Here is a 24,407-nt window from a genome sequence, read left to right on the forward strand (position 1 = left end):
TATTTGTCTTTCTCTGACTTACTTCACTTAGTCACTCATGATGCCTTCTAATTCCATCCATATTGCTGCAAATGGCAAGATTTTATTCTTTCTCATTGCCAAGTAGTAGTCCGTTGAATATATAAACCACATCTTTATCCATTTATAAGTTGATGTACATTTAGGCTCTTTCCATAATTTGGCTATTGTTGAAAGTGCTGAAATAAACATTGGGGTACATGTGCCCCTATGCATTAGCACTCCTGTATCCTTAGGATAAATTCCTAGTAGTGCTATTGCTGGGTCATACGGTAGTTCTGTTTTTAATTTTTTGAGAAACTTCCATACTGTTTTCTAGAGTGGTTGCACCAGTTTGCATTCCTACCAATGGTGCAAGAGTTTTCTCTACATCTAGACCAGCATCTGTTGTTTCTTGAGTTGTTAATATTAGCCACTCTGACTGGTGTGAGGTGGTATCTCAGTGTGGTTTTGTATCACCTCCATTTTCTGAATGAAGAAATTGGGCTTGAGAAAGTTACTGAAGCAACAGCTGGAAAATGGCAGAGCTAAGTTCAAACACAGATACCACTCAGGTTGTTTACCATTGTGCTATATTTCATTCATGATATACGTGCAAAAATGGAAGTAGAAAGTTATCTTACTCTTAAATCTGTTAGTCATGTATAGACTAACATTTGAAAGGGATTATTGAGACATTGATACATTTCTAAGGAACTGAGCAGACCCAAGGAGAAAATGCCCTCAGCATAGAACTTTGCATGACAATGTCAAACATGACTGCAAGATAAAACAGTTTCCATAGATATGGTAGAGCTTAGCAAGATACCATATACAGCATTATGGACCTACTCATATCCCAGGCTCTTCTGTATTACATTTCATGGTTTTGAAAATGAACTATCACTTACTAGTTGCGTGACCTTGTTCAATTTAGTTCATTTCTCTGGATTTTATTTTTCTTATTTGTAAAATAAGGATAGTAACTACACATACTTCATGAGTTGTGATGATTGAATGAATTCATATATAGTCTGATGCATAGCAAGTTCTCAAATGTTAGCTACCATCATTGTGAGCCTCACCATCATCTCACATAATTCCTTGTAATTCTCACATTACTTACTACTACATGACAGGCAGTGTTCTAAGTGCTTCATATGTATTAACTCCGTTCATGCCTATGACCTACATGGTGGGCATTGTTATCATGTCCATTTTATAAGTAAGAATACTGGGGCAGTACTTCAAGATGTTGGCTATGGAGTTGGCTTTCTTTCTTTCTCTCTCTCTTTCTTTCTTTTCTTAATATTTATTTATTAATTTTGAGAGAGAGACAGGAGAGAGAGAGAGACAGACAGACAGACAGACAGACAGAGAATCCCAAGCAGGCTTCATGCTGTCAGCATAGAGCCCCATGTGGTATTTGATTCTTGATCTTACAAATCATGGGATCATGACCTGAACCAAAATCAAGAGTTGGAGGCTTAACCAACTGAGCCACCAAGGCTCCCCTGGAGTCAGTTTTCTTAACTGCCGTCCTAAGGCTCACGCATGCTATAAGCAGTCATTCAAACCTCAGACAGCTAGAAGGGGCCACAACTGGAACTGGACGAATGTTTTCCCAGTGGGAGACTAGACTGCAGTTTTTGCTATAATTTGGAGACCAGTGAGAGTTGAAGGATTAAAAGCAAGATTCTCTCTAACAATCAGAAATATACTTACATTGCATTCCAACAAATGATACTGTCTAGCATGCCCAAATCAGATTGTGGAAAAGAGAAGTTAAATACATAGGAAAAAAAGCAAATAAAATACTCAAAACAAGCAAGAAGATAAGTTATATTAATGAAACAACATAAACTAACAAAATGTATCAAAGGAACCTAAACAGACAGATTCCCAAAACTAAACCCTAAAAGCTCATTTTAACATGATAAACCAAACCAGGAGTAAAATAAATGAATTATGCTTGTTTGCTTTTTAAAAAAATTTTAATTCCAGTGTAGTTAACATACAGTGTTATATTAGTTTCAGGTGCACAATATAGTGACAATTCAACAATTCTATACATTGCTCAGGGCTCATCATGGTAAGTGTACTCTTAATCCCCTTTACCCATTTTACCCATGCTCCCACCCACCTCCCCTCTGGAAACTGCCAACCAGGTTGTTCTCTACAGTTAAGAGTTGATTTTTTTGGTTTGTCCCTTTTTTTCTTCATTTGATTAGTTTCTTATATTCCATATATGAATGAAATCATATGGTATATGTCTTTCTCTGACTTATTTCACTTAGCATTGTATAGTATAAATCTATCCACCTTGCAAGTGGCAAGATCTTATTCTTTTTTTTGTGGCCAATATTCCATTATATATAATATACATATATATCTTCTTTATCCATTCTTCTTTATCCATTGATCTATCAATGGATACTTGGTTGCTTCTGTAATAAAGCTCATTATAAATAATTTTGTAATAAACATAGGGACACATATCTCTTTTTGAATTTGTGCTTTTGTATTCTTTAGGTAAATATCCTCTTTTGCTATTACGTTTTGGTTTTCTGATGATATTGAGTAAGAATTCTTGTCAAGCTGTAATAATCTTACAGAGACACAAAATAATTCAATTCTTGTATCAGATAAGTTTTTATAACAGTTCAAGTTTAATGAAAATAACTTCCATCTACGTTTGTGAAAATTAGAATTGGAAGTGCTTTAATGTTCTCTTTAGACTAATTGTTACTTGTTGAGCGTTCAAAAGACCATCAAAATTTATCCAAATATAGTGCCTACAAAAACCAATTATGTGAATAAGAAAAATGATTCTTTTATTCCAGATTTCTGCCTTCCTTTCTGTTTTTGCCTGCCACTCTGCAAAACCAGGAAAGATGATTCACTAGACATTTTCTTTTGTATTGTTCCAGTTGTTGGGGATCCAGTGATAAAAAGGACAAAAATAAACCAGGTTCCTGTTCTCCTAAAATGGGGAAAAATAAGCATGAAAAAAATTTTTCTAAATGTAAGACAATAGTTACAAAAATGCAGGTAGTCATCTTTTTAATGCTGCAACTATTTGGAAATAGTAATAATAGTAATAATAATAATATATAACAGGTAACACTTATTGAGGACTTCTGCAATCTACTGTTAAGCATTTTATATATAGTATATCTTTGAATACTTACAATTCAATCATTTAGTAAGTGTTGAGAGCTTACGTTGTGCCAGGCACTCTTACAGGATCAACCTTCATCAGTGAACAAAATAAAGTCTGGGCTCTGTTGAAGTTTGTATTCTGGGACTAAATAAATACTAGAAAACTTTTTTAAAAAATAAAAGATCTTATAATAAGTGTTCTTATCACACACGCGAAGATAATAAAAGGGGCAGGAGGAAACTTTGGGAGGTAATGGGTATGTCTGCAGCCTTGATGATGATTATGGTTTCATGGGTAAACCCTTATCTTTAAACTCATTGAATTATTATATTAAATAAGTACAACTTTTTACAGGTCCCATAAAATGGTTTAAAAAGATATGTTTTGTGAGTTGGCAAGCTAAACTAATGGTGAAATCAAGGAGAGAGGTGGAGTGCTGGGAAAAGAGAGCTAATCTGGAGAAAAGATGAAGTCAGTTTCTAACAGGTTGAATTTGAGATTATAGAAGTCCATCCAAATGGAATTGCTGTGTGACTATTTGTAAGGAGGGGCGGGTGGGAAAATAAATAGACATAAAGACTTGGAGATTACCTTTTTAGGAGATAGGTGAAGCAATGGTGTTATAACTCACTGACTGACAGAGTGTGAGAGAAAAGTATGGAGGGGGAAGGACAGATCCTTGAGAATCAGGAAAGGGCAGCGTTGAGGGGTGGGAATGATCTAAGGAGAGAGAATCAGAGCAGTTAGAGAAAGAAGAAGAGATCAAGAGAGATCTCAGTGTAGCAGGGAACTCAAGAATAGAGAAGACAGGGGAACATAATTATTTTTTGGCAAGAAAATGGCTGCTGGTAATATCAAAAGAGCACCTTATGTTGAGTGGAAGGATAGGAATGCAGAAACCAAATGCAAAGCTTGGAAGAGGGTGCGCAGGCAGGAAATGGAGGCAGCCAGTACGGGGAAGCAGAGGTAGGATAATATAGCTAGAAAGGAGCGTAGGACCCATTTCTAGAACAACATGACGCTGCTCTGTTCACATCTAGTCTCTGATGACCTAAGAGTATTGAGACAGAAATTAGTATCAGCTCAGTGAACACAATTCCTTATGAAATATTGAAAAGTCCATATTTTCCTCTATAGTAGTTAGCTTTCTGAATACACCCAAAGCCCCAGAAAAGACCTAGGTAAGAGTTTTTGAGTATGAATTAAAAATCTATGCCCTCCAATGTGAAAGCTTTATTTTCCCATCTCCTTTCACATAGTGATTTATTTTTGCTGTCAGTCAGAAGGGAAAATTGTTTTCTGGTAGGTAGCAGGATTTGAAATAAGGGAGAAAATGAAACATACTCTGTCACAAGGTTGCATTTGTATTAGGAAAATATCATTTTGGCAGGAGAGACAGTGTAATTTGTCAAGCAGATTAATCTCAGGAATGGAAAGTCCTAATCAAATGGCAAAGACTTTAATATATCTCTTGGATAGTCAGATTGGCCACAGCTCTGTAACTGTTTTGGGAGTGAAAAGAGACTTCGGCTATGTGCAAGAATCTAATGGGTGGAAATCATGATAAGTCTGGGGAATTTGTATAATTAGATTTGTTTGGTATTAGCCTGTTCCCACTTTCAGCAATGCAGTAGAACAAGTAGAAAATGCTCATTTAGAGCATAGCCTATGTATAATATATTAACATTCCTTTGATCAATCCCTAAGGTTCTTAATGGCTAGTAAAGTAGAGAAATGATCAGAATAATTTTTCTCTCTTTTTCCTCTTTCACCCTTAACTGTATTTGTGATATATATATATCATATTTGTATAAATATTATATATATAAACATGTGGTATATATATGTAAATATTATATACATATAATGTTTATTTTTGAGAGAGAGACGGAGCATGAGCAGGGTTAGGGGATAGGGTAGAGAGAGGGGGAGACACATAATCCAAAGCAGGCTCCAAACTCTAAGCTGTCAGCACAGAGCTGGATATGGGGCTCAAACTCACAAACTGTAAGATCATGACCTGAGTCCAAGTCAGACAGTTAACCGACTGAGCCACCCAGGCACCCCTATATCTGTTATATTTTTAAAAGAAGCAAAAAGGAATTGATGGAGAAAATTCAAAGCAACGCACAAGCACTGATTTTTTTCTCAAATCTTTTAGTGCTCTTCCAACGGAAACTTTAAATTATTAGCACATTTATTCTGATTCTGCTCTCTAATCCTTGTCTCATTAGAAGGTCTTTTAGGAAATATTTGTTTACTGTTAGATGCACAAAAGCTATGCCTTGTATGCCAGCACTTCTCCTCTCTTTAATTACTAAGATGGTGGTAGAGGTAAGTGGTTCTAGAACATGGAGGTATTTGGCTTTAGTCGTTTCGTCACTTCAAGGTTAGTACCAACTTCCGTGTATCCCCAGAATAGGACTTTTGAGTAGTAAATAGTCATAAAGCATAGTTCAATATATTCTCACAAGGAACACTGTCACATTTTCAACTGTAATAAAAATAGTTTAAAAATCCCATAAAGAAACCAAATGGACCAAATTTAAGAGTTCAGTATATATTGCTAATTATCATAGAATCATTTTCCAGTTCCCTAGTTATTGCTGTTTGGGAAGCTTAAATTACAATTTGAATACAGACAGGTTATATTCAGTGTTTCTAGCTCACCACAGATGCTGTTTGAGTGACAGAACCTCTAAGGGCTAGAGGGCAGTCTACGGAAATACAATACATGTGCTGGGTGCTGCCTAAAACATACATAAACTGCCACTACTTTATCAAATTGTAATATCTCTCCTTCACAATCTTAGACAGCTTGTGCATACCATCTGCTCTTTGTCTGTATTCCTTCTGTGCTTTTCTTCATCTAGAAGAATGGTTCTTGAAATTCTTACAGGACTCTTTAAAACACTTGCCACATATTTTGAGAAGCATCTGGTTGGAAGACGTCCTGCTTTCTGTATTTGTTCCCAGCTGTCTGGCGTGTGCCATGTTTCTCGTGAATCTAGTTTTGTTAACTTTTGGGGTAAATGCTTTTGCATCTGCTTCAGCACATATTTACGGTGAGACTAATAGCCCAAAGCAAGTTGCTAAGGGGTGTATAACTGAAAGACTCAGTGTCAGGAAAACTTGATTAATTTACCTGCCATCTAATTTGCACAAGGTTACCTGGAAATCGGTGTTTGTTTCTTTTGCTTGATGATTTCAAGATGGACCTTGTCCCTTTAAGGAATCCTGGATACCTTGAATACTTTCTCAAACATCTGCTCTGGTTTCATCAGGGAGACTTTGGGATAGCTATAATTCACATAGCTTTCCTTCAGCAAACAAGGCACCTACCTGTCAGTAAGAGAAATTTTCCAAGGAGCTAAAAAGCGGAGAGTGTTATAAAGGAGCTCTGAATCTTAGTAGGAGCAAAACTTTCAGTTACAGTAGGTGTGGAAGGTTGTCTATTGCTGGTTACTTTTTTATTATTTTCATAGTCTTTTTGTATTAAATCATTAAGTTGACTCAGTTGGTTGAGCAACCAATTCTTGATTTCAGCCCTGGTGTCAATCTCACAGGTTGTATGTAGGTCGAGTCCCATGTCAACCTCTGTGCTGATGGTGCAGAGCCTGCTCAGGATTCTCAATCTCTTTCATTCTGCCCCTCACCTGCTCGTGTTCTTTCTATCTCTCTTTCTCAAGATAAATAAACTTTAAAAAATCATTAAATTAACATATACACGTTAAAAATTTGGGAATTTCAAAATATATAAAGATGAAAATTAAAATAATATGTAATGCCTGAAAATAATTATCACAATATGATGATAGCTAGCACTTATATTGCACTACCGTATGACAAACAGTGTGCTAAATGCTTTACTTACATTAATTCTTTTGACTCTCATGTTGATTTTAATGAGATACATACTATCATTATCCACATTATAGAGATGAGGATACTGAAGCATAGGTTAAGTTACGTGCTCATACCCATTTTGCTAATCAACAGCATGGCCAGGATTCAGATACAGGCAGACTAATTCCAAGGTCTAAACCTTAACTGCTACGCTGTGCCATTAACCCTTGTTTATCACTATGCACACTTACATGAAATTCCTTCCATACTGCTTTCAATCAAGTTTTTAAAACAAGGTTGAAATCAGAGACCATGTTTATTTGCCTTAATTTTGTTTATTTAACAAGTTTTTCCCTGAACTATCTACAAACATTTGGTAAGCATCTTTGTAAGAAAGATATTTTCATTCAGTAAAGGTGCTGAGACCCCCTTCTTCATGCATCACCCATTTACAAAAGTTTGCTTTGCCTACTGAGCAGTAACAGCACAGACAAAAAGTGCAGAATGCCTAGTCACTGCAGGGTGGTCAGGGTGAATGATCTTTGGTCAATCCTTTGGCCTCATTAAGTCTCAGTTTTCTCACCTGTAAAATGGGGCAATGATACTGGTCAACCTGGAACACAAAGTTGTGGTAACTGAGAGATACACCTGAGAAGTGTTTTTAGGAAAGTGTATAGCTATTTACAAATGTTGGTGATTACTTTTAATAATGATGAACATGTTCAACCATGGCTGGCAATTTCTAGAGGAGATTCTATCTGATACAGAGGAGGAGATAAGAGAGGTTTGTTAAAGAAATGAACATAAAACATTGAGAAACTACTGAAGAATAATTCAGTAATGGTGACAGAAGCACTGAAAAGAAAAATTCACCAGCATAAATAAGATTTTAATGTATTTCTCTCCATTCTTTTTTCTATCAACTTATAAACTTTTCTAATTAAAAAAATTTTTTTATTCAAGTAAAATTAACATAGAGTGTTATGTTAGTTTGAGGTGTACAATGTCATGATTCAACAGTTCTATACATTTCTCAGGGCTTATCAGGACAAGTGAGTACACTTAATCCTTTTCTTACTCATCCCTTAACCACCTCCTCTGTGGCAACCATCAGTTTGTCTCTGTATTTGAGTCTGGTTTTTGTTTGTTTGTTTGTCTTTTTTCTTCCTTGCTTGTTCATTTGTTTTACTTCTTAAATAATATGGGATTTGTCTTTCTCTGACTTATTATATCCTCTGGATCCATTCATGTTGTTGCAAATGGCAAGATCTCATTATTTTTTATGGCTGATTACTATCCTATTGTGTAAATACGCCATATCTTCTTTATCCATTCACCTATTGATGGACACTTGGATTGTTTCCATATCCTGGCTATTGAAAAGCTACAATAAACATAGGGTTGCATATAGCTCTTTGAATTAGTGTTTTTGTTTTCTTTGGGTAAATGCCCAGTAGTAGAATTACTGGATCATATAGTAATCCTATTTTTAATTTTTTAATATAGTTTTTGAGAGAGACAAATAGTGCATGACCAAATGAGGATGGACAGGGATAGAGGGAGAGAAAGAATCCCAAGAAGGCTCTCTGCTGTCAGCGCAGAGCTTGATGCAGGCTTGATCTCACAAACCATGAAATCAGCGCATGAGCTGAAATCAAGACTCAGAGCTTAACTGACTGAGTCACCCTGGCGCCCCTATTTTTAATTTTTAAGGAAGCTCCATACTGTTTTCCACAGTGGCGGCACCAATTTGCAATTCCCACCAAAAGTGCATAAGAGTTCCCTTTCTCCACATCCTTGCCAACACTTTTTTTGTGTTTTTGATTTAAGTCATTCTGACAGGTGTAAAGTATACCTCATTGTGGTTTTGATTTGCATTTCCCTTATAATGAGTGATGTTGAGCATCTTTTCATGTATCTGTTGGCCATCTGTATGTCTTCTTCAGAAAATGTCTGTTTAGGTACTCTGCCCATTTTTAATTGGATTATTTGTTTTTTGGGGTGTTGAGTTGTACAAATTATATATTTCAGATAGTAACCCCTTATTGGATAGATTATTTGCAAATATCTTTTCCCATTCAGTAGGTTGCTTTTGCTTTGTTGATGGTTTCTTTTGCCATGCAAAAGCTTTTTATTTTGGTATAGCCCCAGTAGTTTAATTTTGCTTTTGTTTCCCTTGCTAGAGGAGGCATATCTAAAAAAAATGTTGCTGCGACTGATGTCAAAGAAATTACTGCGTATGTTTTCATCTAGGAATTTTATGGTTTCAGGTCTCACATTTAGGTCTTTAATACATTTTGAGTTTATTTTTGCTTATGGTGTAGGAAAGCATTTCAGTTTCATTCTTTTACATGTTAATTTTCAGCTTTCCCAGCACCATTTATGAAAGAGACTATCTTTTCCCCATTGTATATGCTTGTCTCCTTTGTCATAAATTAATTGACCATGTAAGCGTGGGTTGATTTCTGGACTCTGTTTTGTTCCATTGATCTACATGTTTATTTTTATGCCAATACTATACTCTTTTGATTACTACAGCCTAGATTACTACAGCTACTATATTTTGAAATCTGGGATTATGACACCTCCAACTTTGTTCTTATTCAAGACTGCTTTGACTATTTGGGGTCTTTTGTAGTTTCATACAAATTTTTGGATTATTTGTTATAGTTCTGTGAAAAATGCTGTTGATATTTTGATAAGGATCGCATTAAGTTCATAGGTTGCTTTGGGTACTATGGACATCTTAACAATATCGGTTCTCCCAATCCATGAGCATGGAATATCTTTCTATCTGTGTTGTCTTCAACTTTTTTCATCAGTGTTTTGTACTTTTCAAAGCATAGGTCTTTCACCTCCTTGGTTAAATTTATTCCTAGTTATTTTATTCTTTTTGGTACAAAAAAGGGATTGTTTTCTTATTTTCTCTTTCTTCTACTACATTACTAGTTTATAGAAATGCAGTAATTTCTGTATATTGATTTTGTGTCCTGTGACCTTACTGAATTCATTCATCAGTTCTAGTAGATTTGTGGTGCAGTCTTCAGGGTTGTCTCGAGAGTATCATGTCATCAGCAAATAGTAGAAGTTTTACTTCTTTATTATCCATTTATATTTTTCTTGTCTGATTGCTGTGGCTAGAACTTCCAATACTATGTTGAATAAAAGTGGTAAGAGTGGACATCCTGATATTCCATTAACATTTCTTAAACTTGTTATTTAGCTCCTCTCAACAATATGGTCAATAAATTAGTGAATCAACTGCTTTCATTTTCCTCCTTTTTTGATTTGCTACTAACCTTTTCATTTCTCCTGTTTAAATTTTTTCCTTGCTTACCTACTTTTTCCTTTTCCTCTTCTTCCCTTTCCTTCCCAGGGTCATCACTATATGATGTATGCTTCTGTTTGTGGGCAAACCAGGTTAGAACCTGGAGTTTTGCCATCAACCTTTGAAAAGTGCTTGTCCATTCCTCCTCTGCATTTGCAGAAAACCACACCCAAGTGGTTGCAGACACAATGGCTGAACACTTGTTATTGAGGCCTCCAGGAAAGGAGGCCTGACTCTGTTCCCACAGTGCTGCAGTAGTAAGCAACCTATAACCACAAGAACCAATTAAATGAACTATTTCATAATTAACCCAGCTTACCCACTGAAGAAAGAGATAATATTCAAAAGGTCAATAAAATGTTAAAGAGGACCAACTGTTTTAAATTCCAAGTTCTTTCTAAAACTGGTTGAAAATATCTACAAAAATTACACTAAGGCCATTTTATATGAAACATTCTATTCTAATTCTCCAGCTTTTGCCAGTTTTGAATATTGTCGGTAGTAGTTCAGCACATGGGAGCATGTTTTTGTAGTTTCTTTTAATTTGGGTCTTGGCACTTGCCATAGCAATCCTAGCAAGGCTGAATGGCAGATCCAACTGGTATGGAATACCTGTCTTCTAAACTTTTTACAGAGATATGCTTGAGAATATGTGTAAAGAGAACTACATTCTGGGATGCTTTCATCAGTGCTTGCCCACTGCCTGAGATCCATGCTCCCCTATCCAGAGAATGTACCATAGAAAATTTTGCAGTGGGTAAGTCTAGACAAAATATTTTTGGATGCTTTGAGCATATCCCTCCAGATTAAACACTGTTGCCAAAGGGTTAATTGGATTCAAAGATCCCTCCCATGAGGTTTGAGAGTCTGTGATATAAATTCCATCTGTTTCTTGAAGCGGTTTATGGGTTTGGCAATATGATGTGTTGGCCTGACAATTGTTTAAAAAATCCTTTTTAGCCTGATACAGGTATAATTTTTTTATAGTATCCAGATTTATTTTCTTGAACATCTAATTTTAAATTAGAAACCACTCCAGCTCTGTGTCTAGGATACAAAATTTGTTCTGAATGTGAGTACTACATAGTCATCTCCTAACCCAAGAGGTGTTAACTTTTATACTGTAGTGTAGGAGTACAACAATATTTCTCCAATTTTAATGGTATGAGAATTGGAATATTATAAACAGTGAAAGTCAGTCCCAAAATATTTCTTGGCTCACTTTCTTTGCATCAAGGGATTGTCTGCAAACTGTCTTCAGTGGATTACGGGATCTGAGAGGACCTCTAGGCTTATGTAGACTGTGTGTGCACAATTTTCATGAATTACTTTCAAATAGGTAAAATCAGGTTTAAAAACAAAAGGAGAACTCAATCTTAAACAGTTAAAACTGAGAAAAGTCAGCCTATAGGGTTACTGTTGGAAGAGGAGAGAGGTAGTTTCATCTCTTTGCCGTAGTCATGGAAGGGAAGGATCTATTTCCCTTTGGCCCCTTCATCACCTATATTCCTGGCTTTGAATTTTACCTAATGAACTACGTTGGCTATATTAAGTCTTGGATATGGAATTCATTTAGGTCAGCTCCAGCCTCCTCATGTTCTTTTTTGAAACAGTGAAACTTTTCTTGTGCCTCCTCTCATATAGACTTATTTGATCACATAATCAGATTTTAAACCTTCGTTTTGACCTGGCTTCACTTTATTTTTTTTAAGTTGATTTATTTTGAGACAGAGAGAGAGAGAGAGAGAGAGAAAGAGAGAGAGAGAGAGAGAGAGAGAGAGAGAGAGAGAGAGAGAGAGAGAGAGAGAGAGAGAGAGAGAGAGAGAGAGAGAGAGAGAGAGAGAGAGAGAGAGAGAGAGAGGCTCTGCACTATCAGCATGGTGCAGGGTGCAGGGCTCAGTCTTACAAACCATGAGATCAGGACCTGAGCCAAAACCAAGAGTCAGACACTCAACCAACTAAGCCACCCAGGTGCCTTGACCTGACTTCCCCTTAAATTGTACTTCAAATAATCCTTCCCTATCTTTACATACTTCTACTACTGGTAAGGGGCTCTGTTCCTTCAATCTTCAGCAAACACTCAGGAAGCTTTCTGTCTGGACTGATATTAACCCTTAGGCATCATTGATATGAAGAAGGAGATTAGACAACACTCACTAACTCTTCAATTGTCAACAGAGACAGAGTTCCTGGTTTTTAAGAACAGTGTATCAATTTCTGTAGCTGCTCAACCTACCAATGGAAGGTAAGAAGCCTTACGTCTTCCTCTGTAACAAAGGAGGTATCATATTCCATTATTTAGAAGTAAGGGTAGCTGGCTTTAAAACAAGATGATGATGGTCTCAGAAACCTCAGCTGGTTTTTGGAAACAAGTAAATAAACCTGGAACATCAATTTTTGGGAGAAATATTTGACTCTAACCCCTTACAGTTATATGGCAGTACCCTACTAAGGACTAGAGTCCAATTCACTCCTGTCCCCTTCTGGTCTTTTTGACCTGCCTTTTCTTCTTTAGATCATAATTTGACATTAGAAATATTTTCTCACCATCAGACCCAATTTTAGGATTTCAGGTTAATATGTTTAGACTCTACAAAAGGAAGAAAACAGTGCCCTTAATTCTATAAAGACTATTAGAACAATGACAGTTTTAGCATCTGGAACTGCTACTTGCTTTTGTGGATGCCAGATCTCTTGGGCTAATGTTTATTCCACCAGATGCCCTCTTTAACATGCCCAGCCTCCCAAGAGCCAGATAAAAAGCTCTGTGTCCACCTGCTTTTTGACTCAGAACTGTCTCCTGGCTCCATTCCTCATCATCTTCTCCAACCTTTCTCTTATTAGCCATCACCAGCCTCCATGTTCTTCAGATGTCATTAGGCTCCCCCTCTTTTCCTAGTTCCCCTTTGAAATAGTAACTGGATTTAAGATTGTTATGCTGGCTCTCATCTAATATCCCTTTGAGGTGATGTTTTGGTCAATGCTTCTAACAAAAAGCTTTAGATCCCCGACACTATAACTATGTCTTTGGCTTACTTGTGACTTTAGACACTGATTGAAGACTGTGTTCCTTTACTGGTTAACTAAAAAGATATAGTGCTGGAAGTCATATGGCAGTGTCTGCCTCTAGATCTAAATGAGAGTCTATTCCAGGGCACTGATTCTATGCGATAGGGTGCATCTACTGTGAGCAGAAATTAAACTTATGTGTGGCAGAGGTTTTCATATGCTTGTTACCAAGTGTACTTTCTGGCAGACATAATGTCAACTGAACAGCTTTTGAATGAACAAACATAACCCAGGGACAGTTTGAGGGCATATGTAGAACTTTAGACTGAGCTCTGTATTCTATCAAAACATTTAATTATGAATTTATAAAAAGATAATAAAAATTGAAGCTTCAACTCAGATGACATTGATGTTCATCAGACATCAAAGTGACTATGAAGCAGATCTCCATATGCAGCATTACAATTTTATTAAAATTATACCTGGGATTTAATTTATAGAGGCAATACTGAAGGATGAAAAGGAATGGCCAATGCCATTGAAAGACAATTAATTATTTATGTTTCCCAAGAGAAGGCAGCACATCATGCCACAAAGGGCCACAGGAGAAGCATCAGGTCTTTGTCAGGAGGCAAAAGCAGGAACAAGTAGAAAGCCTAGGCCAGAACCTTTACTAGCATTTCTGTGAAAAGAGCCAAGTGGGGCTGGGTTAACAGCTCAGAACTGGCTATTTTGTACAATGTTAGCGGGCTCTTGGCTGTAGAGGTGGTCTCTGGTTCTCTGATACCTGGCCCCGGGTTATTTAGCACAGGGGAAATAATGGACGGATGTGTGAGTTTGATAAAGAGACAATTGAGGGTGTAGGCTCAGGATGTTAGTTTGCATGTAAAAGATGTTCTTTCAAGTAAGTTGTTTACCAGTTTTAGGAATTGGCTAGCCTGGAAGGGGCAGTTTTTTTCCCTGTCCTGAAGTCTCCCCAGAAAGCCAAACCATCACACCATAGCAAACAACAAACAAAAACCCAAAAACTCCATGATTAATACAATGGAAATGGTTCCTCACCTGTACTATGGCCTTTCGACCACTCAGCCAAATCAGAGATAATAGAAGAAATCAGGAAGTGACCTTTGAAGGTATTTGTTTGGAGAGGAAACTGTTACTATAAAGTGATAGTTCTCTTGGCCCAGCCCACATGCGCACTCAAGAAGTGGAAGGATTAAGGGGTACTGCTTTCCTCTCCTCAAGCACAGTGCAGGGAGCTGCTACAAGATCCTTCTGAGGGCTTGTGGTGGGTGTTCACAGAAGATGGGTGCCTGACCTATGACTGAGAAGACCAAAGCATTCGTGGCCAGTTTATTTTAGTTCAAAGAAGCATGTAGCCTTTGCTCTGGGGCAGATGTGGGCAGACAGGAGAGAGCCATGGTGGTATCTTCTTAGGTCCTGTCCCATGGGGCTATCTGGAAGAAAGGGAGACTCTGGTAGCAAGAAGTTCCAGGTGAGCCCTGAATTCCTAAGGGCTGCAAAATGAGTTGCAAAGGACCACCCCAAACAGACAGATCTGCCTAGGTCAAGAGAATTGCAGAACAGCGATTTGAGTGCTGGAGATCACCAAAGAACCCTCAAATACACCCACTGAAAGAAGAGCTTCGAATACATGTCAAACCCAAGGAGCCTGAAGGCAGCTTATGAGAGTACCTTTAAATAAGACCTTTCTCCATTAATGCTTCATTCTTTTTGTATTTCACCTGAAAGTGTCCAGAAGTAGTTAGTAAACCAGGCAGGGTGGATATTGACCACAGAGAAGTAGGGAGGAGGCCATTTATTACACCCCATTTTTTCCTTTTTTTTTTTTAATTTAAGTTTTAGTAATTACCATACAGTGCAATATTGGTTTCAGGAGTAGAATTCAGTGTTTCATCACTTACATACAACACCCAGTGCTCACCACAACAAGTGTCCTCCTTATTACCCATCACCATCTAGCCCATTTCCTACCCACCTCCCTCCATCAACTCTCAGTTTGTTTTCTATTATTAAAAATCTCTTGTGGTTTGTTTCCCTCTCTTCCCTTTCTTTGTCCTCCCCTTTCTGTATGTTCAACTGTTTTGTTTTTTATATTACACATATGAGTAAAATCATATGATATTTGCCTTTCTCTGACATATTTCACTTAGCATAATACATTCTAGCTCCATCTATGTCATTGCAAATGGCATTTTTTTCATTGTTTTTGATGGCTGAGTAACCTTCTACTGTATGTATGATGTATGTATGTATGTATGTATACCACATCTTCTTTATGCATTCATCATTTAATGGGCATTTGGGCTCTCTCCATAGTCTGGCTATTGTTGATAATGCTGCTATGAACACTGTCATGCATGTACCCCTTTGAATCTGTGTTTTTGTATTCTTTGGGCAAATATGTAATAGTGCAATCTCTGGATTGTAGAGCATTTCTATTTTTAGTTTTTTGAGGAACCACCATATTATTCTTCAGAGTGGCTGCACCGTTTGCATTCCCACCAATAGTGCAAGACCGTTCCCCTTTCTCCACATCCTCAGCAGTACCTGTTGCTCTTATGTTTAATTTTAGTCATTATGACAGATGTGAGGTGGTATCTCATTGTCATTTTGATTTGTATTTCCCTGATGATGAGTGATGTTGAGCATCTTTTTATGTGTCTGTTAGCCATCTGGATGTCTTCTCCGGAAAAATGTCTATTCATGTGTTCTGCCCATTTCTTAATTGTATTTGTTTTTTGGTTTTGAGTTTGATAAGTTCTTTATAGATTTTGGATACCAACCTTTTTTTATATTAGAGTTGTTGCAAATATTTTCTCTCATTCCATGGGCTGCCCTTTAGCTTTGTTGATTGTTTCTTTCACTGGGCAGAAGATTTTTATCTTGATGAAGTCCTAATAGCTCATGTTTGCTTTTGTTTCCCTTGCCTTTAGTGATGTGTCTAGTAAGAAGTTGCTTTGGCTGAGGTCAAAGAAGTTGCTGCTGGTTTCCTCCTCTAGGATTTTGATGGTTTCCTGTCCCACATTTAGGTCTTTTCATCTGTTTTCAATTTATTTTTGTGTACAGTGTAAGAAAGTGCTCCAGTTTCATTCTTTTGCATGTCTCTTCCTAGTTTTCCCAGCACCATTTGTTGAAGAAACTATCTTTTTTCCATTGGATATTCTTCCCTGCTTTGTTGAAGATTAGTTGACCATATAGTTGTGAGTCCATTTCTGGCTGTTCTATTCTGTTCCATGATCTATGTGTCTGTTTTTGTGCCAGTACCATACTATCCTGATGACTATAGCTTTGTAATATAGCTTAAAATCCCAAATTGTGATGCCTCCAGTTCTGTTTTTCTTTTTTAGAATTGCTTTGGCTATTCAGGATCTTTTGTGATTCCATACAAATTTTAGGATTGTTTGTATTAGCTCTGTGAAAAATACTAATGGTATTTTGACATCGATTGCACTAAATGTGTAGATTGCTTTGGGTAGTATAGACATTTTAACAAAGTTTATTCTTCTAGTCCATGAACCTGGAATGTTTTTCCACTTCCTTGTGTTGTCTTAAATTTCTTTCATAAGTGTTCTATACAGAGTACAGATCTTTTGTGTCTTTAGTTAAGTTCATTCCTAGGTATCTGATTGTTTTTGGTGCAACCGCAATGGGATTGCTTCCTTGATTCCCATTTAGCTCCATTTCTACTGGAAGTTTCCAGCCTGCAGCATACTAGGAACCCAATTCTGATTAATATCCTGGCAGAACACTTCTAATTTCTGAATGAAGACTATGTTTTTCATTTAAAGCGACTGTAGTGCTTTCCATTACCAAAAAAGCAATCAGACAAGTCATAAGACCTACCCAAGTTTTCATCCAGGGACTGGATCAAAGCAACAGAGGACACAAGGAAATATTCCATCATATAAAAAAACCTATAATGCCTTAACAGAGTTGAGGTAAAGCATGCTTTTGGCAAAGATCTACTACAGGGAAGAGAAGAAACCCATAGAAGTTTCTGCTTTGTGCCTAATAAAATACCAAGAGAATGTAATCTCTTGATAGCAAAACAAAAACAAAAAAACAAAAAACCCAAACAAACAAAACCCATTAAGCTGGGAAGCAGGTTGAGAAGGGTAAGAGATGAGTGAAGGAATCAACTGAAGAATCTGAGAGTTAAAATACCAAAAGAGCACATAAAGAAATAAAGTCACATGCAGAAAATCAAATCGATGAGGTAGAGGATTAAACCGAAGTACTCAAAAAATACTGAGAAAAGAGAGCAGTGATGGCTCTTGTTGAATGAATACTTACTGGACACCAACGTGTTACAGAAGAAGAAGTAGAGACCTGGTGAGGTCATCTAATGTGCCCAGGCAAATAGCCAGGAGACGATGGAACAGAATTCAAGCTCAAGTCTGTCAGACTCCTATGCATGTTTGCTAATTGTGGCACGTTGCTAAACACAAGGATGAGATATTTAGATCTAAAGGAGAAGGAAGAAAGAACCAATTCAGAGACAATGAGTATTTAAAGGGGACAAAAAGCAAAATGTGTACAAAAATAAAAACTAGAATAAAACTTTCTTTAATTGAAAAATATTATACAAAAGGAAGATCTTATTTGGTTAGAAAATTGGACAATTGCTTGAAACAAATAAGAATTGGTTCTTTATGCAGAAGTGATGGTAGGGAATATGGAAATAAAATAGTTAAACCATTTACAAAATGGATAGAATTTACTGCTGCTAAGAATGTGGTGACACAGGTATTCATATTTATGGAAGTATCAAGTAGTATATAAAAATATTAATCATAAAAAAGTAGACAATAAATCATCTAAAGGAGGCAGACATTAATTTTATAATTAGAAAAAATATTTGAAATAGAAAAAAGTTAAAAATGTAGATAGAACTAAAATAATATTTTAATGTTTATTCTGATTATTGAAATATAAAGAATACTTCTTATTAACAGAGGCTTATATCTGTGGCTTTTCACCAATGGAAAAAATTGTGGTATCTGCACAAAAATTCTACTTATTATTAGTTAGTAATAAAGTAATATTATTATTAATAGTATAATAATATAATATAATTGTTAGTAATAAACTAACAGCATATGTAAGACTAGGTTGAGTTTGACAATAATCTTTGAATTCCTTGATATAACACTAGAGAAGTGGATTAGGGCAGGGGATGGTGGCCGGTTTCTAAGAAAAGATGTGAGTTGTCTTCTGGTCTGCTGTTTAAGTTGTTACCTTTTGCAAATCAGCTTCTCACTCTAAAATCTAATATCCAGCGTTGAAGACCCTCAATAAAAATATTTCTTGTCCAACTGACTTGTCCAAGGCCACAGAGGTATTTAATGTTGGAAAAAGTGAGGTTTGGTGGAATCTGGCTAACTGGAAGATAATTAGATTTAGGAAGAGAGGAAATTACAATTTGAAAGAGCGGTGTGAAGAAAAAGCATGGTGTTCAGACCACATAAGAAGCTGGCTTTTCCCAGCCCATACAGACATATGTATCTATATAATATCTCAGCGTAGTAATGATCTCGTAATTATATATTTATTATGATATAAAATATATACTATCTAAGCTTTCTATTATGATGTATGGTTTTATAATCTAATTACTTATACAGTTTCTTATTTGGTCCTCAGGAAGATCTTTGGAGTTTGGAAGAATTGTTACTATCATCCTCTATCCCATCTTTGAATTACAAACAAAAAACCCTGAGTGATCAGGAGTTTAAAATACTCTTTCCTAAATAAGTAGCAGGTCAAGAGATTCAGTTAGGCAACTCATGGCAATTTGGTGGACAATGCTGAAACCAGCAGAAAACAACTTAAAACTCAGTATTTGAGAATGATGAAGACTCAGTGGCATGTCCAAGGGAAGTGATTGACAGATGAGAGGCCATGTAGGTTTATGTGAATATATCGACATATTAAGGCTGAGGTTCAGAATCCAGAACTGTGAGTAGTGATAAATGAAAAAAAAAATCCCCCTACAGCATCCTAAAACTGGGTGGTAAATTTATCATCCACAGTTTGGAAGGTATGAATGGAAGAAGCAGAACTATTCAAAGAGGGGATTGATTTGGCAATGTTTTGAACATCAATGATGATGATTTGTGAAGATTTCTCTTCTATCTTAAGGGAAGACCAAACCTCAACCATCTCATACAGATAAAAATCTTACCTAAGAAGACATCAAGAGGAGATTTCTCAAACTTACACACTTCAAATAGTCTGTGTTGGGCCAAGATGGGTCAGGATGATCCAACATGTATTTGCCTGTTCTGCCTGAGCTTCAGCCATGTAGGATCTTAGAAAACAGCACAGGTATGGTTGATGTTAGATATAGCCCCCTGTTAACCAAGAGGGCCCTGATGGGAGCTCCACACTGTGGCAGGCTGGGCCTCACTTCTGGAGGCAAAGCTGACTTTTCTGTGTGTTTGTACTGTAACTCTCCAATGTCTGAGATCCTCTGTTTCCCCAGTCTAGTGCTTATTCCTTTGAAGCAAAAGTACCGTCACTTAATTCCACAACTGACCAGCGAATGTTGGCCAGTATAAATATATTTTGAAAGTATGTATTTTATTTATTTAAATACATATATATTTATATTTACATGTAGAAAAATATCAAGATATAAAATTTTAAAAATGAGTTTTAATAACTTAAATATACTTACTTATACATACAAAGTGTGCACATACACAGATTTATTGGAAAGAAGGCCCATCTGTCTGTTAATTGGTCATGTGCTCAATGACCTAAGAAGTCATCTTTCTTTTTTGTATTGATTTGGGGGACAGATAGTATGGGATCCACTGGAGTTATGCCATCCATGAAATCCTTGCCTAATCGTGTGGGAATTTCCCAGTCTCTTTTTCTAACTGGCAGAAAGTCACCAAGCAAGTGATAGGCCAACCAAGTTTCTCTTTCACCTTTGGATCACTCATGTCCTTCAGTCAACAATATTTGGAAATGTCCTTACCATCCCTTGAAACAACAGCCTCCTTATTTGTTGGCTCTTGGGTGAAGAGATACTTTTCCTAGAAGAGAAGTAGATTCATTAGGTTTTTGTTCAACACCAAAGCAAAAGCTGGATCTTATTTGATGTTTAGAATTAAAGAGCCAAATAGTAGTTCCTCCTTACTGATGGTCTGATAGATTCTTTTGAGGTTTCTCAAGTAATTTCATGTTGCTTCCTATTTCCCTAAAAGCACCATGTAGCCCACACTTGATCATAGTCCAAAAGTGGAGAATGTCCTTGGAAATTCTGTAACTAGATGAAAGCTTTAACATTAATTATTCATGATTATATATCAGAGTTTCAAAAGTTTTCAGGTAGAGGTTCTGTCATTTCTGATGATGAAACATTTTACCATGGAAGAGGCAACTAACAGATGGACGTAAATTTGGGTTTTGTTTGTTTGTTTGCTTTTTTCTTGATAATTTTACTAACGGTAGAGGCGACAGAGTACATACAAACTTAGAATCCTCTAAATGTTTGGAAATAGTTTTTATGGTTTCTACAGAAGTTTTTCCAAAATCTCTATTTTTCCCAAACACAAATAAAGTCCAAATTGCTAACCAGTTAGGCATCTTCTGTAAGGAAAGAGTCAGCTGTTGAATTTTTTTTTTCATGTGAGGGGCTCTTTCATTCTTCATTTAGATCCTTCCAAAGGGGTTATAAATATCCGTGCTGTGGCTGGCTACAACGCTCCGTGTGGCCGCATGAGTAAGGAGGCAGAGAGAAGGCACATATAGATGGCTCTGATGTGGTAAGAGTGGCTGAGGCAGCACCACTAAGATTCCCATTCATCAGGCAATGAAATAGCATTTACCTTTTCACTTGCCCATAAAGGGGTTAGTTATGGATCAGTTCAGGTCAAAGTCTTGCTGGGTCTAGCCTGCCCTCTTTGTCTAAGGCTACCTGTTGTGATGGTGCTATAAAAGTCCTTAAATATTGATTTGTTTGAGTAGTGAATGTTGGTAACTAATTGCATAGAACATGCTTTTCCTTTTTCAAGTGATGATTGCTCTGAGTTGGTTGCCATTATTTTTATTTTGGCCATTTTTCTCAAGTTTGTCTTCATCCTTTTTGAGATCTTGTGGTGCCTTTTCTTTGATTCCTTGGCAGTAATGTAGTAAAGAGAACATTGGATCAGAAACTAGGAAACGAGTTTCCCTTCAGGTTTTGCCATTACCAAGTAGGTAAACTTCAGAAGAATCACCTAACCCTCCTGTGTCTCACTTCTTTCATCTGTGAAATGAGGGTGTTGAACGAGATGACTTTTCCAGAAATCAAATTCTGTGAGTGGGTATTATCTCACACCACCCTTTGTTTGCACATTTTGTGCTTTGGTGGATAATTATGTATTACTATTTTTAAAAGGAGATAATAAAGTAATACATATATTTTGTGAAAATTTGGGTGTAATACAGAAAAACAAAAGATAATTTTAATACCAAAATCACTCCTACTCCAATGAGAGATAGCTACTGTTAATGTTTGTTGTATTAGTTGCTAGTGTTTTTCTTTTGCATATGCATGTGTGTATTTGACTTTCAGTTTGTAAATCTATAAAAAACATGTTTAATTATAAATCTATTTCATAGGTAAATTAAATCTATATTTACAAAACATGGAATCATATCATATGCATAGTTTCATATGCTATTTATTTCACTCAACATTATATGTTGTTAAATATTCTTAAAAATACTATTTTTTAAACAAATTTAATGGTTTATTTTTGAGAGAGAGAGAGAGAGAGAGAGAGTATGAGCAGGGGAGGAGCAGAGAAAGAGGGAGACCAAGAATTTGGAGCCAGCTCTGTGCTGCGTTTGATGCGCAACGTAGGGCTTAAACTCATGAACCGTGAGATCATGACCAGATGCTCAGCTGACTGAGCCACCCAGGCATCCCTCAAAAATATTAATTTTAATGGTTGTGGAATGTATCCTGCTAGCACATTGCCAGGAGAAAAGATCCAGTAAAATTTATCTTTAATTATGATATTGCTGTAAAATAATTCATTAAAAAGTCCTTTGTATTTGGACACTTAAATTGTCCCATGTTTACTATCATAAATTAAGGTATGTTGAACATATTTGCACATGGGTCTTAGAAAACCTGATTATTAATTTAGTAGAGTGTATTAGTTATATTTTGCTGCATAATAAATTACCTCAGCATTTAGTGTATTAAACACTATAAACATTTATTATCTCACAGATTTTATGGTCAGAAATTTGGGAGCAGTTTTGAGGGATGGTTCCAGGTCAAGGATTGTAATGAGATGGCAGGAAAGATGTTAGCTAGAGCTGCAGTCATATGAAAGCTTGAGCAGCGCTAGGAGGAGCTGCTTCCAGCATGGCTCACTCTCATTGTTGGCAAGTTGCTCTTGGCTGTTGATAGAAAGCCTTAGTTCCTCACCTTATGTGCCTTTCTATGGGCTGCCTGAGTGTCCTCACAACATGGAAGCTGTCTTGCTCTTGCTTAGGGCAAATGACCTAAGAGAAGGTAAGACAGAGGCCACAATGTCTTTTATGAAGTAACCTCAGACATCATACTCCCTAATTTTTTCAACATACCATTGGTTACACAGGTTACTCCATTAAGTGTTGGAGCACATGAACATTAGGAGATGAAAATTATTAGGGGCCATCTTTAAGACTGGCTACCACAGATAGATTCTTAGAAATGCAATTATGGTATCATATTAATAAGTAATTTTAGTAGGGGAAAATTACATTTTACTGATCATATTATTTAATATTTATGTATGCCTATGTGACCCAAGTATATACGATCTTATTTTCTATCCTCCTTAGGTTGCTTTGTCTTATAATATTTAAAACAAATGGTTGAATCTCTTGTTCACACAGGGACATTGTGAAAAACCTGGACTTCTTCCCTTCCCACCAGTCAAAGAATTTTGAAGGTTTTATAGTGTTGCGGCCACCTTTTCTTGTAATTTTACAAATTAACTGAATAATCTTCTCTATATTTCTCTTCCCGTAATTGTTGTCTCCTCAGATTGCTTGGCTCAGCATATGCTATGCCTCCATTCCTATTCAAAGTGTTTCAAGTGAGACTTATATATAGCAGATTTTTATTAAATATTTGGGGGTAATGAAGAAGATTATAGTCTATCATGCTATAAAAAATAACTTAAATTTTTATAGACAACTGTGTCCAAAAATTTCATTTACTACTTCCTTCTCAAGACATTCCTTGTTAACTATTTCCTTAGGCCCCAGTTTAAAAGGTTTTTTTTTTTCTTTCCTATTGCTTATTCACATTTCTTCTCTTCTTTTTATTGTTGAGCCCCAGGCCCAGATTGTCTGAAGAAACTAAAATTTTCTCTTGCTTCATTATGCAGAATAATTCAGCTCTCTTTCTATTATACCATTTTCTTCCAAATTTTCTCATGGGAAGCTACACATTTCCCCTCCAAGAGTTCCATAAGTAATTTCCTGAAACAAATAACTATCTTTCCTGATATGAATTATGCCATTCCTCTAGTATGTCAACATAGCTTCAGTAGTTTTTCTTCCTTTTATAAATAGAAATACTACTTTATTTTTCTCCTTAAAAAATTTTCATGTTGGTATATTTTCAGACCTTCAGGAAAGTTACAAGAATAGTAGAAAATGTTCCTATATATACTTCACCAAGTTTCCCCATACACTATAAGTTTACCATATTTGTTTTATACTTCTCTGTGTTTCTGTATGTAATTTTCTTTCTAAACCAGTTGAGGGTAAGATGGAGACATAATGCCCTTATCCATAAATACTTTAATGTGTATATCCTAAACACAAGGATATTTATTTGCATAATGCAAGTATAATTATACAAATTAAACAATTATCTAATGTATAATCCTTATTCAGATTTTTCAGATTGGCCCAAGAATGTCATTTTTAGAGAAATGTAATCCAAGGTCATGTGTTTCATTAGCTTGCCATGTCTCTTTAGTGTCTTCTCATCTGGAACAGCTCCTCGATCTTTGTGTTTCATGACATTGACATTTTTGA

The 24,407-nt window shown here is 36.3% G+C and overlaps 1 long non-coding RNA gene across 3 annotated transcripts in view; it reads right to left on the minus strand.

Annotated features, from left to right (window-relative positions):
• The window catches only part of LOC115283592, a 38,680-nt gene extending 15,812 nt beyond the window's left edge, over positions 1-22,868 (minus strand). For 2 of the 3 annotated variants that reach the window (XR_003905031.1, XR_003905044.1), the window contains exons 1-4: positions 22,801-22,868; positions 20,353-20,410; positions 19,552-19,677; positions 17,661-17,832 (exon numbers count right to left, since the gene is read on the minus strand). This is a non-coding gene — a long non-coding RNA (uncharacterized LOC115283592). The remainder of the gene's footprint in view (positions 1-17,660; positions 17,833-19,551; positions 19,678-20,352; positions 20,411-22,800) is intronic. The other variant, XR_003905038.1, reaches the window with a different exon arrangement.
• Between the last annotated feature and the right edge of the window lie 1,539 nt (positions 22,869-24,407).

The sequence above is a fragment of the Suricata suricatta genome, chromosome 1, assembly GCF_006229205.1.
Source record: "Suricata suricatta isolate VVHF042 chromosome 1, meerkat_22Aug2017_6uvM2_HiC, whole genome shotgun sequence".
In the NCBI taxonomy this organism is placed as follows: domain Eukaryota; kingdom Metazoa; phylum Chordata; class Mammalia; order Carnivora; family Herpestidae; genus Suricata; species Suricata suricatta.